The 25,360-nt window shown below is 33.5% G+C and overlaps 1 long non-coding RNA gene across 1 annotated transcript; it reads left to right on the top strand.

Moving 5' to 3' along the window:
* The first annotated feature begins 6,328 nt into the window (after positions 1 to 6,328).
* On the top strand, positions 6,329 to 9,117 carry LOC145629372 (uncharacterized). Its single transcript, XR_014111657.1, has 2 exons — positions 6,329 to 7,222; positions 8,690 to 9,117. It is a non-coding gene; the product is annotated as an uncharacterized LOC145629372 (long non-coding RNA).
* The last annotated feature ends 16,243 nt before the right edge of the window (positions 9,118 to 25,360 follow it).

Here is a 25,360-nt window from a genome sequence, read left to right as displayed (position 1 = left end):
TGAATTTTAAAGGTGGAAAACTATTTTGAAGTGAGGTAATTGTATATGACATTTACAGGGTGAGAAAACTATTTATAGGTGGGTAATTTTGTATGATTTTTAGGATTTAATAAATTCAATAAAGGTAAGCAAATACTTTATGGGTGAGTAATTTTTATAAAGGTGAGTAATTGTATACAATATTAATATGCTTTTAGACAATATGAATAATAACATCTTTATACTTTACAGAACATTTTATTATTCTTACATTTTCCATCAAATATCAAATTATAACCTAACAAAACAATAACAATTATTTCTATTCCTTAACGATAAAACAACAATTAGTATTATTCACTTACGCTACCTCATTATCGACAATTAACATTAGTTATTGGGCTATAATCTTTTAAGTCTTAGACTCAAAATTATCGACAGTTAACAATTATTTCATAACAGTTAACAATTATGACTTAGGGCCGTGACATCATCAAATTATTAGAAAGTCGCTTTTCATAACTTTTCTTATATGCACAATATCTATACACACGTATGTGAATCGTTTTTTTTTTTTTTTTTTTTTTTTTTTTTTTTTTTTTTAATTTTTAGACAACGATTTGTCACATAACATAATATTTCTTTAAAACAATACATAAAAATTATTAAGATTGATATTTAACAAAAAATAGACCATACATCAAGAAATTATGACGCTCTACGATAAATCTGTATCTCCTAATCTTAGGCAATAATAAGATTCAAATATTTACAAATTTTACGACCTCTCATTGAATACCTAGCTACATCTAAACCCGGTTTTAACACAAAATCAAATAATATTGTATCACCCTTTACATACAGTAGCTAAATTAGATTAGTACGGCCCATCTATTTAACGACAACATTAATCACAGTCATTCCGTGTTTATTGGGCTATCGTGCGCGAAGCGCGCAATGGTTCAACTAGTTAATGGTAAGGTTGGAAAAAGGAGATGTATGAAAATTTATAATTATAGTGTTACACTCCTCATTAATCCACTTTCCCTAAATTATCCAAAGTTAAAATATTTGTTGTAAAAAAAACAAAAATCGTACTTCGTACCGTATCACCCAAATTGATTTCAACAAACAAACAAAGCAAGACCACCTTCCATTCACCTTGTTTGTGCTTCAGTACTACCCACACCATTCTTCACCTTCAACCCAAAAAAATGGCAGAACACTCTCAAACTATCATGGAGGAGAGAGAAGAACTCATGGTTTCATCCAATGGAGGAAAACCCACCAAAAAAATCGCACATTTCATCAAACCCACTTTTGATTCACTCGATTCTACCCCAAATTTACCCTCAATTTCTCTCCCATTTCGACCCAATTTAATCGATTGTACTTTCAATGGTTGGAAAAACCCAAGAAAATCATGGGTTTCATGGGTTGATAAACTTCATTCATCTTACCAGTTTATCTGGAAAAGAGCAGGAATTTATGAAGCAATCCTTTCATCAAAGTATAAAATCATCAGAAATGAAGATTTGTTCTTTAGTTTAGCTGAAAGATGGTGTTGTAACACAAATACTTTTGTTTTTCCTTGGGGTGAAGCAACAATTTCTTTGGAAGATGTTATGGTTTTAGGTGGGTACTCTGTTTTAGAGGACTCTGTTTCTAAGTCTGATAATACTGATCATTTTGCTGTTATTGAGAATAAATTGATTGATGCACATAAAGAGATGTCAAAGGGGCCATCTCAGAAGGCTTTACATGGTCAGTGGATGAAGTATTTCATGGAACACGGACTCGATTCCGGTATCGAGCACGAAGCCTTCCTTTCTTACTGGCTTTCGAGGTTTGTTTTGCCTACTTTTCCTTATGATGTTATTGTGAAAAAGTATTTTAAGATTGCTATTATTCTAGCTAGTGGATTTCAGAGGTCTCTTGCTCCTGCTGTATTGGCTAGTATTTATAGGGATTTGAGTTTGTTGAAATCTGCTATGGTGAATTCTGTTGGTATTGAAGGTGTTGGGTTTGATGATCTTGTTAAGGTGACTGTTTGGGCACCTTTGCAATTGGTGCAGGTTTGGGCTTGGGAGAGGTTCCCTGAGTTTCGACCGAGCCCGGTTTTGGTTCAATTGGGGGAGCCTAGGTTGGCTAGATGGCATGGTGTTAATGAGAGTGAGATAGGGAATGTGAGGCCCTTGTTGCTATCTGCTGGACATTCTTTCGAATGGCGGCCGTATTGTAAGGATGTTGATAATTTACCTTTGCCTATGTTTTATCGAGATTGTGAGGAGTGGGTTATTATGAATGGTGTTTTAGGGGATGATGTTAAATCGATGGTTCGATTTTTGAGGGTGTGTGACTTGGTGGGGTTGGAAACAATCGAAAAGTATAACCCGAATCGTGTAGCTATGCAGTTTGGGTTTGATCAAGATGTGCCTGAGGTAGTTAAGAGAGGTTTGTTGGATTCTGATATACCGAAAAGGGAGCTTGTACAATTGGCTTGGATTAACTACACTAACCCTACAAATGATGAAATCTTGTATATTCCATCAAAGTTTTATGTGCCACAAGTTACCTTGAGGTACTTGAACTGGCTTCGTCAGGGTGTGTTAATGAAGCCAGCTGCCTGGTGTGGCGTCGTGAGGAAGAAGAGGAGTTCAAAAAAGAGATTGAGTGAAGAAATTAGAAAGGTGAATGATGCTATTGATAAGAGCATTGCAGCTCTTGACATAGATTTAAAGCCAAGATTTCTGACTCAAGTTTTTGGTAATGATCTCGATGTTCCTCCAGGATTCCCACCCAAGTCTAATGCTTCCTCCGAAAAGGCATTTGTGCATCCTGGATTGACACAGAATAGCAATGCTGATCATTATTTCGAGCTGCCTTCTAGTTTCATTCCAAAGACTGTTGGTAACAAGTTTGATGTTCCTGTAGTTTTGCCTCGCGAATCTGTTGTTGCTTGCAAAGAGGCAGATGTGCCCTCTGGATATACAACTATGAGTAATGTTGGTAATATATTGAATGTCCCTCCTGGTTTTACGCCGAATAGTGTTGGCAGTAATCATAAGTTTCCTTCAGGATTTCCACAAAAATCTTATGAGCAACCTAAGTTGGGTGTTGAGAAAAAGGATGGGTATAAATTGCAGTCTGAAGTTCTGGTAAAGAAAGAATGCATTGAATCCCCTGAAAATAGGCAGCAGTTGCTAAGTTGTTCTTATCAGACCTTACATACTTCACTTGTTGAGATCGAGTCCAGACCAGCAAAGTCATTGAAGACGAAACCTGGTGAAAATTTGCAGAAGAGTGAACTGGTGGCGTGTGGATTTCAGCAGACAAATGATGGTGCATCTATAGAGGTTGCAAAAAATGGGGGTTGTGGAAGAGACGACGAAGATGAAGATCAGTCTATTCTAGCCAAGAAAGCTGAAATGCAAGAGATTGACAAGTTGATTGCTCAATATACAAGCAAAATCAAACAGAATTTTTTGTTCTAAGCCATCATTTTAGCTGATGCATATATTGAACCGATCTAGGTAGTAGATATTAGTATGTTATTGCACTAAACCTTACAACATTAAAGCTGTTTTCATCAAAGGTTTGTATATATGGATGATAACAGTAAGTTGAGTAGAAGTCTGATGTGATTTCTCTTTGGTAAATCATTGAGCTGATACAAAAATTACATGTGAATCATACTGAATGTTGCGAAAATATGATCTTGAATTAGTGCATATATGAATATATGTTGGTTTGTTTTTACCCTTTATGAACATATGATCTTGAAGCCATCGAATTGAACTGTCTGTTGTATACTCATATCTGCTTATAATGTATGATATGCTGGGTGGTTAGTTCTTGAGAATATTGAAAATATTTTGATCCCTTTTTCCATACATTGCCTTTTTCTACCAGCCAAAATTCTAAATTCTCCTCCCTTTGTTATTGTTGTAATTCATCGTGTATAGTATTGTTGATAATATATAAATCCCTGACTTATTTTAAATACCCTCGACTAGAACAGAAATCCTCTGTTATTATATACGAAGTATGAGTAATTTCTTGTCCACTTAGTATAAAATGGATGATGGACACTGCTAGATTAATGTTTAATGTCATGGTTTCCATTTTATGGTTCAACATAACAAGAGTTGATTCAAGCTTGTTGTTACCAATTAATATTAGTAACACGTTATTGTACAAACCTTAGATGCAGTGGTTGTGTTTACTAATCACTAAAGGAGTATAGGCTACACTCCAAGGATAAACAACTAAAGGCAATAAGTTAAGGGGATGATTGTTCGAGTATTTTTTGTACTAACTCGATAGTATGAATAATCGAGCTAATGCATCACCATTGGCATCGCGTATCTTATCTTTATCAATTTCAACTTTCAAGCTAACATCCCAAGGTGTTAGTACAAAATCGAAACAGGGGAAATACTCTTAAAGCCTCTTAAAACACATTACTAAACAGATTATAAATGAGTTCATTAATGAAGCAGAATACATTATTAGATATAGTCCCATCACAACAGGTTCACAGTTGCTATATATAGGTGTTGGCTATAGTAAAATAATGAAAGATTGAGTTATTAATGCATGAAAGACATTTTATTTTTTTTTGAAAGATAATGCATGAAAGACTTAAAACCATTTTTACTGGTATCCTACAATAAAAGTTGATAGAGATGTTTACTTTTAAGAATCTCTGTACAAAAGATTTTGTGTTGTTTTATCCTTGTCTTTCTCAAATTGAACACTGGTTAATGTTTGGTTTTTAGCTGTTGGGTGGACAGTGTCTTATTATAGTTTATTGACTTTTATCACCAAATGGGCAAATGGTGTAAATGTGTAATCCCTATTACTGCCAGATGATGAACCTAGTTTGAACATACTTTTATGGAATTTATACTTTTATGAAATGCTTCATAACAATATTAGGTATGGAGTATTTAGAAGAAAAAAAACAAGTTTTTCATTGATAATTCAAGTGGCATGCATTAAATAAATCATCAACTTCTTATTAAATATAAGCCTTACAATTGTTGTTTTATTTACAAAAATGTCATGCTTACGAACCAGTTTTATTGATGATTTAGTTACGATTCTGCCACAATTTGGTTATCAATGAGGTAAAGTATTAAACTAAACCAAAAAAAGATATTAAACAGATTGAGCAATTGTAGCCTCTTTTGTTGTGGGCTGCCCAACAAAGAAAAATAGAGATATGCATGCTCTATAATCTACTCGTAGGTGCTTGTTTTATACACATGCAAATTTATTTTTCATATGAAGTTGTATAATTTTAGGGCTTGTTCACTTCACTTTAATTTCATTTCAATTCAGTTTAGCTCTTAATTTCCTTCTCTCATAAAATATTCAGTTCAGTTCAGTTCAATTCCAATAAGTTCAATTCAATTCAGCTCCACTCAGTTCAATTTACTTCAACTCCAATCAATTCAGTTCAACTCAGTTCAATAAATGTGAACAAACCCTTATGAAAAAATTATTTTTTTCAAAGAAATTATTTTATATCCTTGCTCATATGAGAACTTAATATAAAACCCTCACTTTAATACGATTGACTAAAGAGAGTGATAGTTTATTTTCTATATTTTGTGGGAGGATTAAATTCACTAAAATTTCACTTTTCTCATTTTTTTTTCCATCACCAACCAAAACATGCATTGAATAGGGAATCAGGAGGTAAATTGAGAAAGCAAATTTTGATGTGAGAGAAACCATTAAATCTAATTTACATTGAATAGTTCACTTTTTCACAACAAATCAAATCAAAAAAATTAAAAAAAAAGAAAAAAAAAGAAAGAAGGAGAGAGAGAAAAAAAAGGGAACAAAGTCATTAATGTGGCATTGGGAAGCTAATAGAGAATATTGACTAAACATTAAAATCATGCATGGAGAAATTCAAGTGAAATTGTATACGAAGTAATAAATAATATGAAAAATAAACTCTATAATTAATTTTGGTACATTTTCAATTAATAAAGGAAAATTAATGAAATTTATAATATACTCTGTATATACAAAGATTTCGAATGGAAATAAAACTTTGAATTTACTTAGGTCTCGTTTAAATTAATGTAAACATTTTTAATAAAAAATTAGTTTTGTTTGGATTTGAAAATATTTTACACTAAAGGAAACCTTAAACATATTTGTTATTTTAGCTTAAGAACAAAGAGTAAGACTGCGGCGATGCGAAATCTACTTCGAATCCAAATCCTGCTACATACGTCATGGATTACGTTTAATTTGTCACGAAACTAAGGATTCAAGTGCTTTTAGTAATTTATACTTCAACTTGTTTGTTTCGACAAAAATACGAGTTTATTATCAATTAAAAAAATTGTAAAAAATTAATAATTTTTCATAAAATTAGGACCTCATACTTGTTAATGGTTGTATAAATGTTGTCATTCATAATTATTTATGAGGTAAATCGTTTGATTCATTAAGGTATATTTAGTTTATATGATTCATACGGAGTAACTTTCTTTTAGTTAATGGTTGTATAAATGTTGTCATTCATGATTTATATCCTTATTTAAATTTGATTTTTGAAAGAATAACATATAATATAGCAATAGCTTTGTGAATAACTTTTTATAGTAGTTAAACATGAAGTTGTGGGTTCAAATGTTATACAAACCATATTTTTAACATAATTACAAACGCTTTTTAATGTATAATTACAGATATAGATTACATATTTATTGAAAAATGTAACTCCCTAAAGTAGTAGGAAAATCTAGTTAATCTACTATACCATAATACCAATTAAAAATTATGAAAAGACAATAGATTAGTGATGGGCTTTGGAGGTACAATTAACAAATAAACATAGACGTAAAGGGAACGAAATGCCTAGATTTTGAACAAAAAGAAGGAAAAAACGGTCAATAAAAGTGGCTTATCTGATCTTTAGCTTAAAAAATTAAATGAATTGACACTATTAATTATATATTTAAAATTTGTAATATAATGTGATTTCGGAAACTAAAAATATACTATAATTAAGTTGATCATCTTGTACTTCCTAGTTTTTTATCTATAAATAGAAGCATTGACTATGAAATGAGATTATAATCTTCATTGTTCATTCCATCAACTAGATATACTCCGTATTAGCTTAATTTGTACTGTATCATCAAGTTCATAAAAATGGCGAAGATGTCAACCACTTTCTTCATCATAACCATTATGTTGGCAGTTTTTCTTTCAGGTAAGTACATACATACTTCCTAGTAACAACTAATAAGTCAACAACTAGATAGTGTACGTATTTCATTTATCCATAATTCATCACTTTTTTTGATTGGGAAGGTATACAAAAAAGAATATATGATGTGATTGGCCGAGTTAGGTTGATGTGATTTTTTTTTTTTTTTTTTTTTTTTTTTGAAGGGGGGAGATGTGATTACATAGTGATGTGATTACTAGATAGTTAGGTTGATGTGATTACATAGTGGCGAATTCCTAATTTCTATATTTACTTCAATTTTTTGTTTTATATATATTTAAATTAAGGAAAATTTGCAAATTGCAGTCATTTAAAGTTCGTGTTTTGCAAATTGCAACCATTTAAATTTTTTTTTTGCAAATTACAGCCCAAAAGTTCGTATAAATTGTAAATTGCAGCCCGATTCAATTTTTTCATCGGTTTACAAGTTGAAAAATCTTCGGTTAAGGTTTAAGGGGTCATTTTAGCCCTTAGGGGCCCGAATTGAGCTCAGAATTAGCAAAAAAATAATGTAAGTATCTCGTTTTGCATAACAAAAATGTATCGATTTGTGGGAAACTGTAAATACGAGACACTTACGTTATTTTTTTTGCTAATTTCGAGCTCAATTCGGGTCTTTAAGGACTAAAATGACCCCTAAAACCTAAACCGAAGGTTTTTCAACATGTAAACCGATGAAAAAATTTAATCGGGCTGCAATTTACAATTTATACGAACTTTTGGGCTGCAATTTGCAAAAAAAAATTTAAATGGCTGCAATTTGCAAAATAAGAACTTTAAATGGCTGCAATTTGCAAATTTTATGTGGATCTAAGAACGGGGCTTAATCCAGGCCATGAGCCGCCCCATGATTTGATAATAAAGTATAATAATGAAATAAGCATGTATGTGTAACTTACTTCATCCGTTCTATTAATATTGTAACAATAGATTTTTTGCACTATTTATCACTCTTGTTTGACCATATAATATAATTTATACGTTAAGCAAAATATAGACATGTAGGATCTTGTTGGATTCGCCTCATAAAATACTTTCACATATCAACTTTTTTTTTTTTTTTTTATTTTTTTTTTTTTATGATATTTAATCTTACACAATTATAGATATTTAGCATATAAAATGTGCTTTGCGATGCATAATTTCATCCTTGTTGCAATATTAATAGAACGGATGAAGTATTAAAATTCAAATTTTATATTAACAACAATAACCTCCATTTTCACCTTCCTTTGGGTTATCATATCTACAACTATCTATCATCTTAGCACCAATTAAGCTACATGCATGTATTCATTATTTACTTAATATTAGTTGATTTAATTATGATTAATGACTCAAATACATTAGACTATTAGAGATAGATGTCGCTTATATATGTAGTTTTCTTTCTTTTGTGCATTAAATGTTTCTTAATTATATGGTTGTGTGATGTTCATCATGTTACAGCTCCAACATTGGCCCAAGTTGAGGAGAGTAACGTTGGTTCATGTAAGGTTGCCGGTGAATTTTGTGGAGGATTCGCTTGTTGTAAAGGATTAACCTGCGTTCTTGAAGGCACATTTCCAGACGCCGGAGGAGTTTGCAAGCGAAAATATTAACCCAATCGTTGGAGTTTTCCTAATGATCAAGCTTCTCATCTTCTCATTTAATGATTTTAATAAATAATACTACGTAACCAATATGTTATAGGTGGTTTGTTTTCCTTCTGAGTTCATTTTCATGTAACTAACTCATTGTTGGTTACATCATTTATCAATTGTAGGGTTCTAAATAAACTACTATATGTGATATGATGTGTGAAGGTATATTTCAAACCATTATAGTGTACTATGATTGAAATAAATTTATTTCATTTAATATGAACAACGGTGATATGATCTATGACTATTAATTTAATAACCCTCCAAATTTTAATGCCCTAGCCTGTCAATGAATGTGAACTAACTTTAACGGTTTAAAGTATTGTAGAAGTGAGGTGTTACCATATTACCCAAGACTTGATATCAAATCTAGGTCTACGCTCATGGTTGATGATATCTCGGGTTTGGCACCACAAAAAAAAAAAACAAAACCTACTACTCTTATCCAACTGACCTCATTAACACCTCCATATTTGTATAACACACACATACGCGCCGCATACACACACAAAAGTGTATGGGCATGGCCTTTTAACTTGTTTATTTGTTAGTCTTTTCTAAGTAAAATTAATTTCAATTTGCTATCTAACAAATCCTAAACTTCATACAGATAGGGCTATAAATTACTATCGAGAAAATTATTAAGAAAGTATTAATCCAACCAATTCTCTGTCTAAAAATACTCCATGTCTAGATTATTATTGCGAGTTTGCAACTACTTATAATTTGAGAGATTTGTTGAAACATACCCAAAATATAAGTAAAACACCTTTCACTATATTATACCCAAAATTAAATTTTCATAGGTCATATATAGCCAAAATTCTTTAATTGTTGAATCAAAACTCGTATTTACATGAATTTTGTTTCGATTCATATTCAATCATGCATTGGATCGGACTTCAAAAGTCGTGAAGCAGCCAAAAAAAAAAAAAAAAAAAAAAAAAACAAAGTCAATGAAGTTAGGCCGAAGATTAGATAAGAACATTGAACAAAGTCAAGTTTAAGATAAGCAAACGTGTACCAAAACCATATTTCGTTGTTAAATTACTTGTCATCGAATTACATATCATGTCTATATAATTTTTCTTTGACTTTTAAAAATAAAGGTACATACTACTAAACTAGTCCTATTATAATGTACCTATCATACATAAGACTTATCTTTCCAGCTCATTGCTTGTTTACATTAATATTGACAATAATGTAACATACACCTTATATTATGTATGTAATTGATCATTTAATCATTTATATTTCATATTCAAATACATCAACTACTACTTCTTAAGTTCTTATAGTATATATATATATACCTCAAATCTATACTTATTCTCAATATATAGAATTTCTTAATCGAATTTCATAATTGCACAAATGGCGAAAACTACACGTACCTTCATAATTTTTAGCATTGTGTTTGTGTTAGCAATTTTACTAAATATTCCAGCTCCAACAGTTGCAGCTAGAGAATGTATGAAGGCTGAAGAATTTTGCGGAGGCATCGCCGGATTTGAATGTTGTGCAGGATTAGATTGCATACTCGATGGCGACGAGTATGAATCTGATCCAGGTGGAGTATGTAAGCCTACAAGCACATCATGTCCGATGGCTGGTGAATTTTGTGGCGGTATCGCCGGAATTCAATGTTGTGAAGGGCTTGAATGTGTCCTTGATGGTAATTTTCCTGATGCAGGTGGAAAATGTAACAAGGGAAGTCTTTACCAATAATAAGATAATACTTAGTACGTATTAATTAAGAGGCCAAATTAAAATGTATTGCATGCATTTGGATAGGTTTCTTATGTACGGAGTATGATTTAATGATGTAATTTTAAGTTACATCATCTTTAATTAAAGTTTGTAATTGTTGATGTAATTTATACGTATGAATTGAATAAATTTACTCAATAAACATCTATTGATTTCAAATTTTAATCAAGGAACTCCCAATTCTTCAATTTCCTTTTGTTTATTTAGTTTGAGAAAATTGTGAAAAAGAACCTTTTAAGTGGTCGACTTTTAAAAAGGGACCTTTTAAGTGAAAACTTGTGGAAAATGACCTTTTAAGTTGTATTTTATTTGTATGGGATATTTGGTGAGCTTGCATGGTGGTCAACTAGCGGCGTTGGCTGTGATTTTTTTATTTAAAAAGAAAAAAAAAATCCACAAATTTTCTTCCTTTCCCGACCTAACCGAAACTGAATACATAGCATTTAATGAAAGGGTTAGATCAGGAAAGCAGGGAAATTTGGGGATTTTTTTTAATTTTTTATTTTAAGTCACGTGACTAATACGTGATAGTCAACGCCGTAGCTCTAGCGTTAACAACCACGCAAGGTCACCCAAATAATACAAACAAAATACAACTTAAAAGTCCTTTTCCACAAGTTTTCACTTACGATTTTCTCATTTAGTTTGTATAGCTTATTAGTCTGTGCATATAATGCTAAAACTGTCTCAAATTATAAAGTAGCACCATTTGACTTTTAAAGCAAGCTTACAAATCATTGATATATGAGATGAGTATTTTATAAATTAGAAATTGTTAAACACAGTCTTGTGATATGCACTTTAAAATCAAGATAAGTATATAATCAAAGATATAAACAAGGGTACAAAAGTCAAATAAGAATACTTGCTCCACGTCAGCTGCAAGTGCTAAGATAGGTTAAAAGTACTCGTAGAAATCAATCTTCAAATCAAACCCAAAAATAAATCCCACTTATATGATAAATGCAGCTAGAAATTAGGATCCAGTGTACACTTCGAAAATCATAAAAATACCAAGTTGGTGAAAAATCTGCATGCTAACAAAACCGTGATGCGGAAAATATGCAAAGTCAATGAACGTAGGCCAAGATTAGATGGGTAACATTTAATTTTGATTCGATCATATCATAGAATATCATATCTTAGTCATATTTATACAACTACTAGTACTAGCTCATAGATTAAATACTAGTAACCGACAATGTAATGACGTGACATAATGGTGAATTATTTAACTACTATGTTATCAAATTATAAATGTTAAATGTACTATATATAGTCCATAAACTGTATATGTGCTTTTCTTTCATCATAGTTCTGCCAAATTTATTGTCAACATCACTAAATAATGTTAATGATGAGAGTTTCTACACCCACATTCATCTTGATAACTATACTAGTGGCTTTGCTCACCTTATCAGGTAAATTTATTTGCATTTGTTGTCGTTCTTCCTTAAGCTTCCCTAGATTTATTCCCCAACTATTTGCGAAAGCAATGATTTTAGAGCTGATCAAGAGTAGCCTGACTCGAAAACACACACGAGTTTTATAATGACATTTGGGCCTAATATTTGGCCCATAAGCTCCCTACCAGGCTTTATTCTTGAGAAAATTGGTCTTTATAAGATAGCCCGATCCTAAATAGCCTCAAAGCCTACCCTATCCAGCCCAAATTTGTACATGGGTTTGGGTGCGATATATTTAGCTTGAATATAAGCCCAACTCGATGCCTTGACTCAAATTGGGCCATATTATATATGTTGGATGGAGCATGTTGCATGGCTACATGTTTTGGTTTAAAATAATAAGATACCTTTAGATGTAGCCCAACTCGATTCATGATCACCTCTACTTAGGGGTGTCAATTCGGTTAAACAGTTCGGGTTTGGGTTGGGTTTATCAGTTTCGGGTTATAACGGGTCGGTTTATAACGGATTGAAATAATAAGCGGGTCGGTTTGGGTCGGTTTTGAAAATTATCGGGTCAGTTCGGTTTGGTTTTTTTAATTGCAGCTTCTATTCGGATCGGGTCCTTATCGGGTCGGGTTCTAATCGGTTCGGGTCATAATCAATCTGGGTTGAACTGGGTCGGTTTGAAAACGGGTTTTGCCCATTTAATGTGGGTTTCGGTTAAAAACAGTTCGGGTCTTAATCAGGACGGGTCGTAATTGGTTCGGGTCATAATCAGTTTGGGTTTAACTGGGTCGGTTCGAAAATGGGTTTCGGTTCAAAATAGATCGGGTGAAATCGGGTCCAACCATTATTATTTCGGTTATAATCAGTTTAGATTGAACTTGGTTGGTTTGAAAACGAGTTTACCCAATTTGAAACGGGTTTCTAATCAAAATCATATCGGGTTAAAATTGAGTCGGATGATTATCGAGTCGAATTAGTCAGATAATGGGTAGGAACGAGTCATGTTATAATCAAGTCAAGTCATAAATAAGTTGGGTTTATCGAGTAGTGGGTTGAAACAGATTAGATCATAAACATATTGGGTAACAGGTTGTAAATGACTCAGTCATAACGGGTTACGGGTTTTAAACGGTTTGGTCATAACGGGCTACGGGTCGTAAACGGTTCGGTCACAACGGGTTACGGATTATAACCGGTTCGGTCACAACGGGTTACGGGTTGGAACGATTTAGGTTTATCGGATTTTTATCGGGTTTTAACGGTTTTCGGTTTAAAACGGGTCGGGTTACTATCGGGTTTAAACGTAATCGGTTTGGGTTGCTTTCAGTTTCGGGTTGTAACGGTTTGGCTTGATAACGGGTCGGGTTAGTAACGGTTTGCACAAATTCGGTTTAGTTCAGTTTCGGTTTGGAAAAAATTGGGTCGGGTCAGTTTTCGATTTCCAAAAAACGGGTTTTAAACAGTTCAGTTCCTTTTCGGATCGGTTCGAAACAGTCGGATTTAACGGTTCGGGTTAGAAACTGACAGCTCTACCTCTACTCTAAATATCTAACGTAATTGTTTCTTTGATGATCTTGTAATCCTTCTTCAAAATGAATAATCCGTGCGATGACTAAGTTTGGAATAAAAATTAACATGCAATTTACGTCCATGGTAACATTTTGCACACTTTTATTATCAAGAAGCATTATCTAGTACGGAGTATTCTAGTAAGTTGTCCATTTAGAATAAAAAAGCTTGTAAACATAATTTCCAAAAACAACTAGTAATTTTAATAAGATGTGAAATTCAAATTTCATGTAATAATTCTCTAATAACGTACTTATGTTTGACATGGTCCTTTCACACGTAACATAACCCTTACAATAGCAGCTGAAACAAGAACATGTAAGAAGGCTAACGAGTTTTGTGGAGGCATCGCCGGGTTTCAATGCTGTGAAGGGCTGCAGTGCAACCTCGAAGGTGACTTCCCTGACGCAGGCGGCGAATGCAAGCCAACAACTACGACATGTAACAAGTGTGGTCAATTTTGCGGAGGCATAGCCGCGTTTCGATGTTGTGAAGGATTAGATTGTATACTCGATGGTGATTATCCGGATGCCGGTGGAGTTTGCAGGAAGCCGAAACAAAGATCATGTCACAAGGTTGGACAACTTTGCGGCGGCTTCACCGGAGCACAATGTTGTAAAGGATTTATTTGTGTACTTGATAATATGAATTATCCAGATGTTGGTGGTAAATGTAGGCGTGTTCATCACTAATCATACACCAAATAAAATTAACTGCATTTGGGTGTGATGTTCATTTTATACTAGTTTCTACCTTGTAATAATCTTTTTGTGAAATAATTGTATGGTTGTATACATGAATTGTGTTGAAGTATATCCCACCAAATGACACATAAGTAGACCTATGGTTAGAGTTAGGCCCACCAGTGGCGGATCCAGGATTTTTTGGGTGCTAGGTCACCACCGACTACTAATCAATAATTAATGCAAGAATATTAAAAAAAAAAGCTAATATTTTAAAAAAAAAATACATTCCAAAAGTAATAAATATCCATATTACAATCAAGTAAAGGAAATTACAATTGCTCTCTACGAGGTGGAGGAGAAGGATTTTGTGGAGGAGGAGGACTTTGTGGAGGAGGGGGATTTTTCGGACCAAAGAAACTTGTGATATCACACATTTTTTTCCTTTTCATTCTGAAAATTAAGTTACATTAACATTTAACAATTAGATTAAGAAAACCACAAATGCTTCAATTTACAATCCACATATGCAATTATCCAAACTAATCAATTCCAAAAAAAAACAGAAAACCCTAAGTTCTAATATGAAATCATCAATTAATCAATTCAATTTATAATATCAATTTACAGGAAACAATTTATAATATCAAATTATCAATTTACAGGAAACAATTTCAATTCCTAAAAAAAAAAAAAAAAGCAGCAATTCAATTTCTAAAAAATCAGAAACCCTAACTCCCTAAATTGATAAATTATCAACAATTTCAAAAAACAATAGAACACACACTAATTAACTAGATTAAATCACATAATCAACTCAATTTATCACAAATTCAAGTACTCAACCCAACAATTCAACAATTTGGGTATAATTTACAAATTTAAAAACTTAAAAACAAACTTACTTGGCACTTTGGCAGCAAGAAGAGTTGAAGAACGCGAGTGTGTGTGTATGCGGATGGAGCAGCCGGCGAGGCGGACAAGCGGTGCGGCGGCGACTCCGGCGACTGGCGTCTGGCGGTGCGGCGGCGAAGAGCGAAGAGAGAGATTGAGATTTGAGAGGATGAGAGTGCGTGTTTGAGGTCTCTGTGCGTTTTGTTTCTTTTCCCCTTCCTGACTGTCCGTGTTTTTGTTTTTTTAATTTTTTTTTTTTTTTTTTTTTTTTTTTTTTTTTTTTTTTTTTAAATTTTGCTAGGTCACGTGACCTACCTGGACCAAGGGTAGGTCCGCCACTGAGGCCCACGGTTTGGGACCTTTAATGGCTTGTGTATATTAGTAGACCCATGATTTGGGGTCTTTAATATATTAAGTATTTTGGGCCAGATAGTCGAGTTAAAGGGACCTTACATGTGAGGGGGAGTGTTGAAGTATATCCCACCAAATGACACATGTAACAGTCCTATATTGAAAAAAGCTGAGAGAGTTAAACTTTTTTTTTTTTTTTTTTTTTTGACACAAAGTTGAGAGAGTTAAACATTTTATAAAGTTAAGGGGCTAAATCTCCTATTTGCCATATAGTTCTGGGATGAAACTTTCTTTGAACTTGTGAAGTGGGAATGACCTAAAACCCGTATTTAACAAATTGATTTATAATAATAAGATGTTCAGTCAAACAATTTAGAGATCATTTAGACAAATGTGCTACACACGAAGTAATAAAGATATGAATATGCAAGCTAATTTGAAAGAGAATATTCAAGATCATATCTTACCGAAATCTTAGTACTAATTAATAAAAATAAGTTCATAGGAAATTGATAATCATTTTTGCAATGGGTCACACCATACAAGATTTAGTGAATGAGATAAGTTTGACTAGGAACGGGTGCAACTTTTACAAATAACTAGTTTAGGTCCCGTGCCACGCACAATAATTTCTATAAAAATAATAATTCAATATCAAATTTTAAATATAATTGATTATTTTACAAAAAAAATTAAAAATCTTAAAAAAAATAATAAATATACACATTACTTTGATGTGAATTCTAATAATAAATGAACAACTATTTTTATTAGAGAAAAAATATGAAAACTTCCTTGAAATAAATTAAAATATGTCGCAAATTATGTTCATATTTTCTACTATAGTCATAAATGTTTGTGTGGAAAGATATATCAAATCTTTTTTATTTAAAGAAATTATCTTTGTTAACTTATATAAGAAATTATTTTGGTATAAAATTTTATACTATAATTAATTTTTTTTCAGAAAATAAAAAATAAAAATAAGGACACACTAGGAACCGACATGTGTCATTGCTGGTGTGTCTTTTAGGGCCTGTTCACATATACTGAACTGAGCTGAACTGAAGTGATTGGAGCTAAACTGAACTGAACTAAGCTGAAATAAATATTTTCTGAGAGAAGGAAATTAGGATCTGAACTGAACTAAACTGATTGGAGTTAAACTGAACTGATTGGAGCTGAACTGAACTGAACTGAAATTAAGTAAATATGAATAGGCCCTTAGTATATAGCTATTGATTGATTGATATTTTTAATTATTAAAAATAATTTACAACAAGTTGAAAGTTAAAAATTATACATTTACACATAGAGACAACAACTCAACAAGCATCCAAATTATGTTTTTTTTCTTATGTTTAAATCACCAACAACATTGGTTAAAGTAGATAACGTGAACAATCAATTTTGGAGCATTTAAACAGTAACGAGTTGGGAAGGAGAGGGAACAATCTATTTATTTAATTTTCCATATTATGTAAAAATTAAATTATGAGCTTTGGCCCCCAAGGGCACGTGTCGTAGGCTAAGCTTGCATGGCGCATGTGTCGTGAGAGCCGCCTTAAAGTACAATTCTTATTGAGCGGCAAGATGAATAATTTGCAGACGACTTAAATACGTGACGGAGTATTGTAAGTGGCAGATTGACCTTGCTACCACGATCCATTGAGATTCGGCCCAATGTCGCTTCGATTCATCCCCCTCTACCACCTTATTCCCTAAAAACACCTATATTTTGGAAAACGAGGTTAGCTAGCAGTGCATCTTATATGCTAAAAATTGCTAGGTATGGGATTAAGACAAGACAAAAGCCTAAGTGTTGGGATGTTGGGTGGTGCAAGGGGACGTGTGGTATGTGCGCAAGAGATGTGCACCCAAGGACAAGGCATACTTGGAGATATTTTTGTCATTTGTGGGTATGTCGACTATACCGTAAGACATGATGATAACGGATGAATGAGATGGTTCCGACACTATTTATGACTCCCAAGACCCTTTGGGAACCCATGGAAATAATTTGATGCATGGTAGAGGGAATAATCGGTCGTTGGACAATCACCCTCAAGCCAAACAATATTTCTACCTAAACCAACCTAAGACAAGTCTAGGGTAAGTAAAGGATCGTATCCACAGGGAATGGGTATTACACCGAGAATATGAAACGGTTGTAATCTAGTTCGGTCACAAGTTTGGGGTTTGATTAAATAACTACTATGGAGACAAACACTAGGGGAAGGAAATGAGAATCGACACCAACCAAACCTATGAATCAAAACAATAAGCAAGCATGTACACAAATTGGGTGATAGAAAGGGCACTCAACATTGTCTTCTACCGAAGCCACCACACTAAGCATTCTTAAACCAAACTCAACTAGCAAGATAGGCCAACCAAGTCTTAACAATGGGAAGTAGACTACTAACTCGGGTTTGTCTTTCGATCGGTTCGAGATAGTACTAAGGCACAAATAATTGGGATTTCTCTCCTAATTACCACAACTAATAAGACTACTATATCATCCAAACAAGGAACCGTAATCAAGATAGAAATTCGGTCTAATCATACAAGAGAAGGTTCACTTCTTTCAAAACCACAACACTAAGCATTCCTAAACCAAACTCAACTAGCAAGATAGGCCAACCAAGTTTTAACAATGGGAAGTAGACTACTAACTCGGGTTTGTCTTTCGATCGGTTCAAGATAGTACTAAGGCACAAATAATTGGGATTTCTCTCCTAATTACCGCAACTAAGACTACTACATCATTCAAACAAGGGACCGTAATCAAGAGGAATTTAGCATAATCATACAAGAAAGGACTCACAACTAGACCTCATCTTTCAATGCAAGCATAGAAGTGAATACATGAGCAATAAGTGGCCATCCAATTACACATGCAATTAACCAATTCTTTAACAATCAATCATCAATCCAAAATGAACATGCAAGCACAAATATCAATCAACCCATGGCTTCGTTGGGTCTTCACCCAACCCCTAGCTAACTAACTACTCACTAAACATGGTAAAGAACATTCTAACAACAATATCTAAGTTCAAAATAAAATCTAACAAATTGAAGAGAGTAGTAAGAATAAAGTAGATTGAACATGCAACAATAATTAACCAAGATTAAGAGAGAAATATATAATTCAAAGCAATTAAAAAAAACAGAAAATAAAGAGTAAGAGATAGAGGAAAGAGATTACTAATGAAGCTTCAAGGTTGAGAAAATGTTGAAAGTGAGAATACAAACTTCAATTAATCTACTTCAATGATAGAGTTTGAGAGAAACTAAGCTAATTAATAAGAGTTTAGAGAGCTAAGGGACTAAGGAGACTAAAGGGAAGAAGGTGATCTTCTCCAAGGAAGAAGATGCAGAAAACTGAAGCCAAGGGTCGTATTTATACACCCCAAAATCACATCGTAAAATCCGCCCAAAAAGTCGGGTCTGCATGTAGGAGCGCCCGCTCCTCATGCTGGAGCGCCCTCTCCTAGCTCTTGCGCGCCCTCTCTTCCTGCAGCAATTTGAGGCAGTTTGTGGAAGATCAGGGAGGAGCACCCGCTCCTACTATGGTGCACGCCCTCTCCTAGCTGGGAATAAAGAGAGGAAGATTGTGGCGCTTGGGGTAGGAGCGCCCTCTCCTCAGGGGTTGCACGCCCTCTCCTCTTGTGCTTTGCTTCCAATATAGTTCTTCATGTTCATGCTATATAACCAATTTCTCCTTGCATCTACAAACACGAACACACACATAAAAAGGATCGGGAAAGCCAAAAGTTGTAATCATACACAAAAAAGGAGTCGGAAAGGGGGAAAAGAGGGGAAAATGACAACAAAATTGTGTTAAAAATGCCATGATAAGTGGACAAATAAAACACTTATCAATGCATAATCTCGCCGGGTGTAAAAATGATACACATGAGCCTAATATGAAGGCTATAATACATGAAATCAGAGCAATTTAGGATGTGTCCAGGCGCAGTGTCGAGAATTCGCGGAACACTATGGGACGCATCTCGGGTTCATATAATATTGTTTCTATCCATATATGACCATTATTATTTGGCTACGTAAAGCCCCCATGAAAGCTCATAGACAATAAAAGAGGCACGTACGAAAATGGGTAAATTGGATGGTTCCACCCACCCAATTGGATTCCCAGAGGATATTAGGATCCAAGGTAAACATCTCAGCAATTTTTATTTCGCAGCAAAAAAAAGTCAAAAATTTCCAAAATTGTAGGCTATTATCCATGCTTTTTGAGCCATTTTGGAGGTTTTGAGACCTGATGCCAAAAAGTCTTGAGAAAGTAGGGGATACACCCCGGGATCATATAATGTCGTTTTGAACCATATGTTGTCTGTAGTAGGCTTGAGTTTATGAAATTGGTACAAGTTGTAAACGAGTAAATTGACCGTATAAAGGCAAATTAGATGGTTCCACCTACCCAATTGAACTCCCGGAGAGTATTAGGGTCCATGTTAAACATCTTGGAAATTTTTATGTTTGGGCCAAAAAAAGTTAAAAAATTTCAAAATTAAAGGCTATTATCCACGCTTTTTGAGCAATTTTAAAGGTTTTGGAACCCAATGTCTAAAAGTGTTGAGATAGTTGAGGATACATCTCGGGGTCATATCATGCCATTTGGAACCATATTTGACCATTATATGTTGTCATAAATTTCCGTGGTAGGCTTGAGTTTATGAAATTAGTGCAAGTTATAAACGGGTAAATTGACCGTTTAATTGTTTAGTTCATTGAAATGGACGGAATGTTGTTTTTTTTTAAAGCGTTATAAACACTCACGGGGGCAATACATTTTCCAATTTTGCGAACAAACATATATTATTGCATGTGGTTGCAAGCATGATAATTCTATTCTACATTTCTACTACTCGAGTTTTGAATGCTTACTAAAAAATAGAGATTAAAAAATATCTAAAATACAGCATAAACACTACTTCGTGCAAATCAGTAATACTAAATCAAATCTTTTTTCCAAGGACAAAATATAGGAATGGTCAACCAATAATAATCTTTGTAAACAACAATATAATCCGTTCTTAGGCTTTTCGAGAATAATAATTTTCTGATCATAGACTTTGTTCATTCTACCATCAAATTTTAAGAAAATGGAGAAAAGTTTCCCAAATTATATTGTCTTTGTTATTGTATTGTCTATCTTCTTAACCTTCTCAAGTAAGCTCTAATCCTAGTATTTTTTTTTTCCACTCAAAATTGTACCATTCACTTTTAAATTTTAATTGTAACATTTGAATTTGATTACTAGTATAACCTTATAACGCAAACCTGTAAATTCTTGTTAAATTCCTTTCAATGTATAAAATCAATATTTTATAATTCTAATTAGATATACGAAAGATTTAAATTATGTATTGACAAGCATGAAACTCAGGATAACGTTAGCTAAGTGATTGAGGAAGTATTATTTTCCCTTCATTTTAAGCACTTTTTCATTGTTATTGTTGCTTAACTTCAGGTTCGACAAGGGCAGTCGAGGTCGAAAAAACCCGAGCTTCGGTAGGGCAAAGAGCATGCCAGACTGTTCAACAATCTTGCGGAGGAATGTCCGCATATCAATGCTGTGAAGGACTACAATGCATTTTCAACGGTGACTATCCAGGCGCAACAGGAACGTGTATGCGACGAACATGTAAGACCGTTCAACAATATTGTGGTGGCACTTCAGCGTACCAATGTTGTGAAGGACTACGATGTGAGCTTGATGGTGATTATCCTGGATCCGGCGGAGTTTGTAGGCCGCTAAAACCATGTCGAAGGACATATCAACTTTGCGGAGGTATCAATAGATTGAAATGTTGCCAAGGACTAAGATGTGAACTTGATGACGATTTTCCAGAAGTTGGCGGTGTTTGTATGCCAGGAAGAAAATGTCAAAGTGATTATGAATCTTGTGGTGGTAGCACTGGACTTCAGTGTTGCGAAAGGTACGCGTGTATCTATGATGCGAGTAGCTACGCTGGTGATGGTGGTGTTTGTGTGCCTACTTACAAGCAGAGTTCTTCGTCGAAATGATGATATTATTGCTTATTAGTCCATTCATGTGGATAACTCTCATTTTCTTGAGCTATAATTGTGTTAATTTAAGTTGCATATATGTATTTTTTGTTGAGTGTTTGATTTCTTGTATTAATTTTGATTGTATTGATTGAGTTTAATTAATAAATGTTACGGAGTTTTATTAAGAAATTTATATATATGCTATTGCTATGTGTTTGGGTACAAATTGGATTATTTATTTATTTATTTATTTTTTTTGGGGCTGCTCATTACAAGCCAAAATTTTCTTCTGTGCACTGCAGGTATTCTCGGCCCAATTCACCAATTGAACCAAAATAGTCTTTAACCCAATACTAAAAGTCTTAGTCGATCTAGATCTTATTTTTTTTTCCCAAATCACTACTACAAAAATGGTCAAAGAGACCCAAACTAAGAGACCATTTTATTCAATAACCGGTCTCTTTGATTCAGGAGACCCAATTTCACAAACAACGGGTCTCTTTGGAATTAGCTTTGGGAGTTGAAAAATAATTGAGACCCTTCATTAAAGATAACAGGTTTTTTTTGATTTTTTTTTTTTTTAAAATGTAGTAAAAGAGAGACTTGTTTTATTGAATAGCCAGTCTTTGGAACTAAAACTTAAGACCGCCTATTAAGTTAGGCAGTCTCTTGGCTTTTTTTTTTTTTTGTATTTTTATTTTCCTTCTACATACCTCGTTTCTCTTTAATCTCCCTTTACCCCATATGAGTTCTGACCTCTTAAGTCTTTAATTCTCTCTCCTCCTTAAAACCCTTGCTTCCAGCTTCTAGCCTCCAACATTCTTTTTGATGCAAGTCCATTCTCATTCATCCATTCTCTCTCTTCATTGCAGCCCAACCTACCACCTCTTACCGCCAACAACTCCACCGCATCCCTCCCTCATCACTGCCTCGCGGCCGCAGCTAGCGTCTGCAATAGGTTCGTCATTCCCTTGCTCCGATCCGAACACTTGGTGCTCTCTCTTTGGGTTCCAAGGTTTGTCTGTCTCTCCCCTCTTCATCTTATCTTTTTGTTTAATTATTTTTCAGAATGTACTGATTTTCGAATTGATATTTGTGAGTAGTTTTTCTAAATTTTGTTTGTGTAATTTGTTTGGCGAATTGTTCTAAATTTTGAATTTCGAATTTTGAATTTTGGAGATAATTTAATGGAGCGGACTGAAATTTTCATTTTCTTTAATTCTTTTTGATACCGCACCAAACTTATTTTTTCGTTTAATGTTTAAATTAGATCAAAATCCATCTCAAAATCACAATAATAGTTTCAAAAATTTCTAGATCTCATCTTGAAAAGGTTGTTTTTATAATTTCATATTACCATGCATTCTCTATTCAGAAGAGTATATTGAAAAAGAAATTCGTGTCTCTTTCACAATTTATTTGATTTATCTTATTGATTAGAGACGTTTGATTTCATTGAATTAGTTGTATTTTATTTTCTAAAAAAAGAATTATGTTTAGTTATATATTTTTCTGTTATTTTCTGTATGTTATTTGGTACTAATGATTTTTATCAATTCAATTGGATGAGTAGTTTTTCTAAGGTAACTTAATTTCTGTATTTTTAGATTTCTAGATGTGAATTTTTTTTAGGCAAAGGTAGTTGTTATTTACAATTTTCTGGGTTAGATCTGTGAGTTTTTCACCTAATTCGTTTATGTTAATTGCAGCTTTTGAGCGTATGAAGCATATGGCTCAGTCCATATTCGAAGCTAAAGACATTGTCCAACATGATATGAATATTTGAAGCTCACACTGAAGAATTGAAGATGCATATTAGGATTTAAAGATTTTAATACTTTTTACATTGGGTTGTGTAATATTTTTTTTTTTTTGACAGAATGTGTAATTTGTAGTCTGTACCATATACCAAGTATTTGTATAAAATATTAAATGCAATTATTATTTAAAATTTAAATATTAAATTAAATAATCTATTTTTTTTTATTTTAAAATGACACCAAGAGACCCGTTAAGTTCCATAAGTGGTCTCTCTTTTTTCAAAAAAGAGACTGCCTAACTTTAATAGGCGATCTCAGTTTTCTTAAAAAAGAGACCGTTTTTCTATAATAAGCAGTCTCACTTTTCCTATTCTAGAGACCACTTTTCTTCAAAAGGCAGTCTCACTATTTTATTCTAGAGACCGCTTTAATAAAGCAGTCTCTTTGCCAAAGAGACCGCTTAGCTAGAGACCGCCTCCAAGGCAGTCTCTTTGGCTTATTTGAACGGGTCTCTTTGGCCTATTTTGTAGTAGTGAATGATAGAGTATAAAACATATTTCTGGGCCTCAACCATCAGCTTAAGCTTTTGGTTGAATTGGTCCTCTAACATGGTATCAGAGCCTTCAAAGTGGAATTAATTCGCACCAGGTATGGGTAGGCCTTTGTTACATCCACATTTCAAGCCTAAAAGGCTTTTTATGTGAGGAGGAGTGATAGAGTATAAAACATATTCCTGGACCTCAACCATCAGCTTAAGCTTTCAGTTGATTGGTCCTCTAACACCGAAACACAATTTATGAATATATCATATAGTTAGTTGTAACCTTTTCTTTGTCAAAAAAAAAAAAAAAAAAAAAAAAAACTTGTAACCTTTTCATTTTACCCCTTGTTTTGTTAGAAAAATAAAAATTTAAACATTTATTTGTGTATATTAGTATTCATCATAGAGTATAAAAATGGCTTTTATAAAATTTTACTCATGGCCATACATTAAAAGGATTTGAGGACATAATTAATTAGATAGTGCAAAAGTCAAACTATTGAAATTAAAAATTAAAATGAAGTACAATAATCCCCGGAATCAAAAACATAATGTATGCTATAAAACAATACATGAAAACACATGATGAACATATACTGAACTCAATCAGTATACTATGAACTAGTGAGTACATATTGGGAAATTCCTTGTTTCTCATATTAAGAAACGAAATTTGTTTCTCACGGGGGCATTTTTGTGAATATATCAACTATTTTTTCATTATTGTGGGCTCCACAATTGAATAAAGTTGGTTTATTTACGAAAATACAATATGAGAAACAAATTTTGTTTCTCACCATGAGAAAATGGGGCATCCTCGTACATATTATAGCTTAATAATTAGCATAAGTGCATACACCCGTACCAGGAGGAAGCTTCTTCTTTCGAGTTTTAATAAGAGGTTCTGTAGGAAGGTTTCGAGCATGAACGCAGTTCAATCCTTGACAACATACGTACGGACCATAGAGTTGGCACTCTTGAAGGTGGTGTCTACAGTTATCTTTCGACGGAGGTTGTTGATTATCTAAAGGTGTACATAGTCCGAGACCACCTGGTTGCTCTGGTGTCCAACCAAGACAATATAATCCTTCACAACAAGCGTAATCGCCATAACCTCCACAAAGTTGTTTTAGTTTCCTACACGTAGGGTTAGGTTGTGGTTGTGGTGGTGGTGGTGGTGATGATGGCAGCGGTGGTGGTGGTGGTGTGCTCGAGGTGTCCGGTACATATGATGGTTGTTGATCATAGGGTCCATAACTCTTTTCCATGGCTGGAAGAAAAATATGAACATATCACCACAAATTTTGTAAGTAACAATTAGTGAATGTTAAAGAGAATTAAGCTAAATATAGTTTTATCATCTTATATGAAGTTTAAGCACTTCACTATTTCACTTCATCTCATACTCCTCTTGTATCAAATTTCTTGCATTACTTTAACTGAATA

This window comes from Chenopodium album, chromosome 4 (genome assembly GCF_948465745.1).
Source record: "Chenopodium album chromosome 4, dcCheAlbu1.1, whole genome shotgun sequence".
NCBI lineage: Eukaryota > Viridiplantae > Streptophyta > Magnoliopsida > Caryophyllales > Amaranthaceae > Chenopodium > Chenopodium album.
This window is presented reverse-complemented; position numbering and strand designations above follow the sequence as displayed.